Raw genomic sequence first — 8,619 nt, 5'->3', positions numbered from 1 at the left:
TAGAGATAGGAATACGGTGGGCCCAAGTGTGGCAGGGCTCTGGTGTTTTCAAGGTGTGTGCGTGTGCGTGTGCGTGTGTGTGTGTGTGTGTGTGTGTGTGTGTGTGGAGGGGGGAGAGTTCTGTCAAGGAGACTTCAAAGGAATGGTCAGACAGAAGATGCCATAGAAAATGATTAACGCAAGTGAAGAGCTACGATGTTTCAGGAAATAAAGGTTGCCCGGGCAATCAACTGCTACGGAGGAGTCAATGGCACGGTCATAGATAGCACAGGCTTCAGATCTTAGGGAGCCACTGACATGACAACAGGAACAGTTTTGCTAGGAGATACAAACGAAGGATATGAAGGAGGAATTGGGGTTCACCGCCTTGCTTGAGGAGCATGGATCTCAAACTCATTTCACTGGCAACTCGTAATCTCTCCTTCATGTCTAGAGTGGACTTTTCTTGAATTAAACATGTTGTCCTCGCACTATTTCCCCTATCTTTTTTTTTTTCAGAAAGATTTATTTTTATTTTCTGTGCCTTAGTGTTTTGACTGCATGTATATCTCTGGGAGGGTGTCTGATCCCCTGAAACTGAAGTTACAAACATTTGTGAGCGGCCATGTGGCTGCTGGGAATTGAACCTGGGTCCTCTGGAAGAGCAGCCAGTGATCTTAAGTGCTGAGCCATCTCTCCAACCCTATTTTTCCTATCTTTTTTTTTTTTTTTTGGTTTTTTGAGACAGGGTTTCTCTGTAGCTTTGGAGCCTGTCCTGGAACTCCCTTTGTAGACCAGGCTGGCCTCGAACTCACAGAGATCCGCCTGCCTCTGCTATTTTTCCTATCTTAACAGCATCCAATGACATCTTAAATTACTTTTACCTTGCAATGTAGTATTAGCCTTTTTTTTTGCAATTGTAAGATGTTAGATACTCAGCAGTAGAATTCTTCACCTTCCCCCATAACCTCTGTGCAAATGACCTCTATCCTACTAACTTGAAACAAGCTAGAGACATCTAGGAAGAGGAAACTTCAACTGGGAAAATGCATCCATCAGATTTACCTGTAGGCAAATCTAGGGACATTTTTCTTGATGAAATAATTGATGTGAAAGGGCCCAGGCCACTGTAGGCAATGACACCCTTACCCCGGGTGGTCCTGGGTGGCATAAGAAAGCAAGCTGAAAAGTTGGGTGGTGGTGGTGTGCTCTGCAGGCAGAGGCAGACAGATCTATGAGTCAGAAGCCAGCCTGGTCTACAGAGGGAGTTCTAAGACAGCAAGAGCTACACAGAAAAACCGTGTCTTGAATACTCCCCCAGCAGAGAGGGAGAGAAGGAAGGGGGGGGGGACGAAGGGACGAAGGGACAGAGGGATGGAGGGGAGGAAGGAGAGAGAGGAGAGAGAGAGGGAGAGAGAGAGAGTAATGCAAGCTGAGTAAGGCATGAACAGTCAGCCAATAGCAGTGTTGCTTTAGTACCCGGGTCTGGATTCCTGCCTTTGACTCCGATCTGGATGTGTAAGACAGATAAACCCCTCCCTTCCCCAGCTGCTTTTAGTCATAGTGGTTTTTTGTTTGTTTGCTTGTTGTTTTGCTTTGCTTTGGTTTGGTTTTTCGAGACAGGGTTTCTCTGTAGCTTTGGAAGGTCGCAGCATCAGGAAGGTTGAGAACCACTGCTCCAGCAGGTTAAGAGGATCTTCATGTAGACTTTGAATTAATCCTTCCATTTTGACCCCATACCTTACTGTGGCAGATTTAGTGTCTGAAGTTCCCATGTTCCCCTGGTAGTTCTTTTTTTGTTTGTTTGTTTGCTTTTTGTTTTTCGAGACAGGGTTTCTCTGTGGTTTTGGAGCCTGTCCTGGAACTAGCTCTTGTAGACCAGGCTGGTCTCGAACTCACAGAGATCTGCCTGCCTCTGCCTCCCGAGTGCTGGGATTAAAGGTGTGCGCCACCACCACCCAGCAGCTTCCCCTGTTCTTACAGGGAAAATTGGATCCCTCTTCAACAGCAGCTTATTCCACCCAATGCTAGTCTATGCCTCAACCATTCTGAGTCATGGCCCCACCTCCCAACACACACACACATGTGATGTGGGATTCCTGTCTGTATGCTGTGAATATGTTTTATTACCTTTGGTTAATAAAAGCTTTTTTGGGCCTACAGAATAGAGCAAGGTGGGAATTCCAAGCGGAGATAGAGGAGGAAAAGAGGTAGGAGTCAGAGATATGCCATGTAGCTGCCAAGGAGAGAGACACCAGCCACCAGCCACCAGCCACCAGCCACCAGCCAGAACTTTACTGGTGGGCCACAACCTCGTGGTAAAATACAAATAATAGGAATGGGTTAATTTAAGAAGTAGGAGTTAGTTAATAAGAAGCCTGAGCTAATAGGTCAAGCAGTGTTTTAATTAATCCGTTTCGGCGTGGTTATTTTGGGTGGCTGGGAGCGAACAAGCAGTCTCGGTCTACACACCTACTGCTTGCTTTTCTGACTTTTTCAGATGGAAGAAGCCTTATAGCTCATGTCCCCCGAAGCCTTGCTCCAATTCTGTGTGTTGTAGACCGCTGTTTTTCAGTTTTTCTTTTTTCTTTTTTTTTTTTTTTTTGATTTTTCGAGACAGGGTTTCTCCGTAGCTTTTGGTTCCTGTCCTGGAACTAGCTCTTGTAGACCAGGCTGGCCTCAAACTCACAGAGATCCTCCTGCCTCTGCCGCCCGGCTGTTTTTCAGTTTTTCACTGTTATTACTTTGACAAGGTTCCAGGAGCTTGTTATGGTCTCCTACCTTATCTCTGTGTGACTAAGGTGGGTCAAGATAAAGGTCTGGAGTGGAATCAGCTGGGCTGAAAGTTCTAAATGGAACTTTGGTGGGGAGGTGTTCCATGTCAGAACCAGGGGAGCTCTCAAAATTTGAAGCAGATGAGGCAGAAGGTAGGTTATTTATGTTCCCTCTCTCTCTTTCTCTATCTCTATCTCTCTGTCTCTCTCCTTTCTCTCCCCTGTCTCTCCACTCTCTCCTCCCTCTCTCATGTTTGTTTGTGTGTGTGTGTGTGTGTGTGTGATGTTAAGAATTGAACCTAAAGCCTGGCAGTGGTGGCGCATGCCTTTAATCCCAGCACTCGGGAGGCAGAGGCAGGCGGATCTCTGTGAATTCGAGACCAGCCTGGTCTACAAGAGCTAGTTCCAGGACAGGCTCCAAAACCACAGAGAAACCCTGTCTCAAAAAACCAAAAAAAAGCCGGGCGATGGTGGCGCACGCCTTTAATCCCAGCACTCGGGAGGCAGAGGCAGGCGGATCTCTGTGAGTTCGAGACCAGCCTGGTCTACAGAGCTAGTTCCAGGACAGGCTCCAAAACCACAGAGAAACCCTGTCTCGAAAAACCAAAAAAAAAAAAGAAAAAGAAAAAGAAAAACCAAAAAAAAGAATTGAACCTAAGCCTTCCTTGTGAGTGCCCAACGAGTGCTCTATTCCCCAGTACACACAGGTAGTTTCTTTTAAAAAGGCTTCTTTTAACAAAGGCTTATTTTTAATTCTGCATAGCCTGTGTGGGGGTTGTGCACACGTGTGCAGGTGCCCGCAGACATCAGAAGAGGATACACAGGCATGTTGTAAGGTGCACAGATACTGTTGAAGACTTGATCCCTAGCTGTTGATACCTCTAGGCTGGCACAGGTGGAAGATGGAGCTGGCTAAATTCCTTTAAAAATATAATTCACGTCTTATTACATATATTTAATAGTGTGTGTGTTTGTGTGTGTGTGTGTGTGTGTGTGAGCACACACGCGTGCCTGCACATGCACCACACTTGTGGAGATCAGAGGGCTACCTTCAGGAGTCAGTTCTTTCCTTCCATATGTGGGATCCAGCGAGGGAACTCGGGACATCGGGCTTGATGACAAGCTCACTGAGTCATACAGCTTCCATTCAGGGTCTCAGCACCGGAAAGTCTGTGTTGCTACTCTGACCTTTCTCTGTTTTGTTTTTGTTGCTGTTGTTCTTTCATTAATTGTTTTTCCAAGACAGGGTATTGAGCGATCACTCTGGTGACACAGGGCTTGCTATGTGGCTCCGGCAGCCTTTGAACTCTCAGCGGTCCTCCTGCATCGCTTTCCTGAGTGCTAGGATGACTGACGCAGACAGTCTCAGATGGCTTCCTGCTGCCTTTAAAGAACCAGTAAACTAGCATCCTCGGGAGCAGCATCTGGCCACAGTGGCCTGCCTGGGCTAAGTTCCTCCTGATGCACCAATTAACATTTGCCTCTTATGTTTATGTTCTGGTGACAGGCTAGCACAGATTTCTTCTTTTCTTTTCCACTCCCTCTGTCTCTGTCTGTCTTTTAGACAGGGTCTCAGTGAGTATCTCTTGCTGGCCCAGAACTCAATATATAGATCAAGGTGGCCTCAAACTTACAGAGATCCACCTGCCTCTGCTTCCCGAGTGCTGGGATTAAAAGCATATGCCAATACTGTTCGGCTGCAAAACTCTCTTAATTTCTACTGGTGATAAGAATAATCGATGTACCACACAGTTCAGTGTCTGGTTCTCACACGCTGCTGCTCGGTCTTCCAGTGCATCTGCTGAAGGTAGACCCACAGTAGACTCATGGTAGACCAGAAGGCCTTTCTTCTTGGATTGTGCCAGTCCTAGAATAAAGTGTGTATATTCACACTTGGAAGATTGGTAGGTGGAGACCAGGTTTGCCTCTGTGAGATGTCGTTGTTGTTGTTATTATCATTATTTTTTTTTTTTTTTGGTTTTTTTGAGACAGGGTTTCTCTGTGGTTTTGGAGCCTGTCCTGGAACTAGCTCTTGTAGACCAGGCTGGTCTCGAATTCACAGAGATCTGCCTTCCTCTGCCTCCCAGATGCTGAGATAAAAGGTGTGAGCCACACGCCTGGCCTGCCCGACATCCTTTATGTAAGGCACAAGGAAGCTCCTTAGTACAAAGAATTACTTGATCCAAAACATCAGCAGTTTCTAAACCGAGAATGCCCGCGATGGCAGTCATGCATCATTTAGTCTCCCTGCAGCACTTATTGCATCTGTTGCATCCTGTCGTGTCTGGGACCCCACTACGAAATGAGGGAGAAGATAAAAGAGCAATGGTGTCCATCCCAGAACGGTGTACACTTCACTGAAAATAAAACATCTGAACCTTAAAACCATTGGGCGCTTTGGATTATCGTCTATAGTTGTGGAAATTCATTTTCAAGATTTCTAATTTTCCCTTCCTCAGGTCTCATGGCAGAATGGAGGAATTTATTGACACCACACCTTTTTGCCCTGGGCCCATATATTTCTTTGATCAGGTAATACTGTTGCTCATTTCAACAAAGTATAGTTTTTTTTTCAAGAATTATTTGTTTTTTTAAATTTTATGTGCATTGGTGTTTTGCCTGCGTGTATGTTTGTGTGAGGGTGTTGGATCCCTTGGAGTCACAGACAGTTGTGAGCTGATCTCTATTGCCGAGCCATCCCTCCAGTCCCAACAAAGTATAATGTGTGTGCGTGTGCAGGCGTGCATATTACACACATGAGTGCAAATGTCGTCCTATGCTGCTCTGAGTGTATGTGTGTGCACATACATGTGTGTGGTGGCCAGAAGTGCAATCCTTAAACACTGTCCACCTTTTAAATAATTATTTACTTTATATGTAAAGGTGTTGCCTGTATGTGTGCCTGTGGACCACATGTGTGCCTGATACTCAGAGAGGTTGGAGTTAGAGATGGTTGTGAGCCACAGAATGGGTGCTAGTAACTGAACCCAGGTCCTTTAGCAGAGCAGTCAGTGCTCTTAATCACTGAGCCATCTCTCTAGCCCCATCTTGGTTTTTGAGAGAGGGTCTTACTGGTCTGGAACTCATCAAGTAGGTTGGGCTGGCTGGATACTGGACCCCAAGGACCCTCCCTGACACTGTGTCAGCCCCCCTAACACTGGGATTACAGGAGCATGCCACCATACATACACAGGCTCTGAGGCTTGAACTCAGCACTTCATGCTTGCCTGGTAAGCATTTTACCAACTCGGTGATGTTCCCAGCCCTTATAACTCACTCTTTGAGAGCAAATTCACCTTTGACCGGCATTTGCCTCCACACGGTAGTCACAAACCCTTCTTTTGTTTTAGTTAAAACCTAAAGTAAGAAGATGGAGAAAGGGAACACAGAAAGACCCATTCTTGGACCCAAAGGAGAAGGATGAGTAAAACATTTGGAATTCCTCTTCATCTTCTGCTATTACTTTACATTTGCAAAGGCTTACCATGCTACACTGAACACCCCGGTTTCCCCTTGCTCGCTTCCCCTGAAACTACACCAAGGAATCACCACTACAGACCCCACCGCAGCTGCACTCAAGGGCTGACTTAAGCGTGTTCCTCCCACTCGCCAGTCACTGCCTTCTTCACGATTTTGCAGCAAACCCTATTCCTGCCTTAGGGAGTCTGCCCTAGATGTCACCTCCGCTTTCTGCATGGCTCCCCCCCTCCCTATTCCCTTAGACTCTTCACTTAAAAAGCACCTTTGTGGTGAGACTCGCTCTAATTTAGATTGCCGTTCTCTTCCTAACTTGGCACTCTGCGCCTCACTTCCTACCCTAATTTTTCTTTTGCTTTCTGGCATTGTAATTGATATTTGTAGGCCAGGCTGGCTTCAGACCCACAGAGATCTGCCTGCCTCTGTCCAGCAAGTTCTGGGGTTAGAGACACGTGACACCACACTCGTTAACTGGTTATCCTTTTCCCTCTCAATTGCACTTTCAGTAAAAAAAAAATATGCTTAATAAAGACTTGTTGTAATTGACAACCATGGAATCTGTCAAGCTCAGAAATATGAATAAAATAATGGAACTAGACACTTTGTCTTTTAACCCACTACACACTGTAATTTTCTTTTTTTTATATAAAATGGAAATACAATCACTCTTATCTGCATTTTTCCAGTATTGAAGATCTAGTCCAGAACCTGGAGCATCTCAGGCGAGTGTTTGTTCTAAAAGTCACACCCTCAACCCTTCCAACACGTCTGTATCACTAACTTTATACAGAAAAGGTTTATTTATTGTTAATCGTTATTGTTGTTGTTTTGAGGAGGCAGGCTTTCTCTGTGTAACTGCCCTGGCTGTCTTGGAACTTGTTTTGTAGACCAGGCTGGCCTTGAACTCACGTAGATCTGCTTGCCTCTGCCACCGAAGTGCTGGGATTAAAGGTGTGATTTTAAGTGTTTTTTTTAAATATTTATTTATTTAATTTGTATACAATATTCTGTCTGTGTGTTATGTCTGCAGGCCAGAAGAGGGCACCAGACCTCATTACAGATGGTTGTGAGCCACCATGTGGTTGCTGGGAATTGAACACAGGACCTTTGGAAGAGCAGGCAATGCTCTTAACCACTGAGCCATCTCTCCAACCAAGTGTTTTGTTAAGAAGGAGCCTCCAAATAAATTCAGTCTGTTAACTGGAGAGCAAAAGAAAAGTAGATCAAGGGAAACATAAGCTGTGAATATCGAACTCACCCTGAGGATCAATGAGCAGGGCAAGATCACAGGAGGAAAAGCCCTGGGATAGGAAGGCATCCAAAGGAGAAGAAACTGGACTGACAATCCAGAAACTGTGTATGAAAACAGACTTAATGGTTCTGTGGTCAGTTGTGATGGAATGCAAATCAAGTGACTTCCAGGAATAGGAAGCAGTCTTCTGTTGGTTCAATCCACAGCCCTGCCCTTAACTGGTTGATTTTCCATTGTCTGACCTTCGGGCTTTGTGAATAAATTCAGCATATCACATAAGTTTTCTTTAATTATAAATGTGTGGATGTTTGGAGGGATATGTGTGTATATCAATATTTATGGACTGGGTCAAGTAATACAGGAATTTTAATTCACTAAAGAACTCTCCCTCCATTTAATCCTGGTGTATTTGTACATTAGCTAAATTGTGATGGCGGTCACAGGTATTCTATAACCTCATTTTTGGCCAGTTTTAATTTTCTGCTTTTCATTATGGAAATTGCCTTTGAATACATCTTTCCTCTAATTTTCTCTTTTATGTATATGGAATATCTGTCAAACTTACCCATACAGTTATTAATTTTAGATATTAATAACTAGTTATTATATTTTTCAACTTTATGGTTTTTGTTGGGTTCTTTTTCAAAGATGTGTGTGTACAGTTTCTAGTTCTTTACAAAATAGTTTATTTTTAAAATATTCTTGAACAAATAATTGTTTTAGGACCCACATCTCCCTGTAGCTTTATTTTTATTAGTTATTGTTTATTCTGGTTCTTGTTTATAGTCTGTTGATGCTTTGTGAATCTGACTTTTTAAATTGAGATCAGGTGTTATATAGGAAATTTTATTTGGCAAATAATGTGAAGCGTATTCTGAAGTCAGTTCCCACTGAGAGATTTAAACCTAGTTCTACCAGTTGCCACTTGCATGAGAATAACACCCTGAATCTCCCTTCATCCAGCCCCAGAAAGTGAGATCGCTTGGAGCTGTATTTGAGGATGCTGGTCTAGGTTTATTAGGCAATTCTTCCTTCCTTCCTTCTTCCCTCCTTTCTTTCTCTATTTGTTTGTTGTTTGTTTGTTTATTGTTTTTTTTAAAGACAATCTGTGTAGCTCTGGCTGTCCTGGAACTCACG

The 8,619-nt window shown here is 44.2% G+C and overlaps 1 long non-coding RNA gene across 1 annotated transcript; it reads left to right on the top strand.

The window, feature by feature from the left end:
• The first annotated feature begins 2,700 nt into the window (after nt 1–2,700).
• On the top strand, nt 2,701–6,760 carry LOC142838840 (uncharacterized). Its single transcript, XR_012908639.1, has 3 exons — nt 2,701–2,906; nt 5,213–5,285; nt 6,104–6,760. It is a non-coding gene; the product is annotated as an uncharacterized LOC142838840 (long non-coding RNA).
• Nucleotides 6,761–8,619: the final 1,859 nt, after the last annotated feature.

The sequence above is a fragment of the Microtus pennsylvanicus genome, chromosome 20 (assembly GCF_037038515.1).
Source record: "Microtus pennsylvanicus isolate mMicPen1 chromosome 20, mMicPen1.hap1, whole genome shotgun sequence".
Classification (NCBI taxonomy): domain Eukaryota; kingdom Metazoa; phylum Chordata; class Mammalia; order Rodentia; family Cricetidae; genus Microtus; species Microtus pennsylvanicus.
The sequence above is the reverse complement of the archived record's forward strand: the minus strand, read 5'-3'. Positions and strand labels throughout refer to the sequence as shown.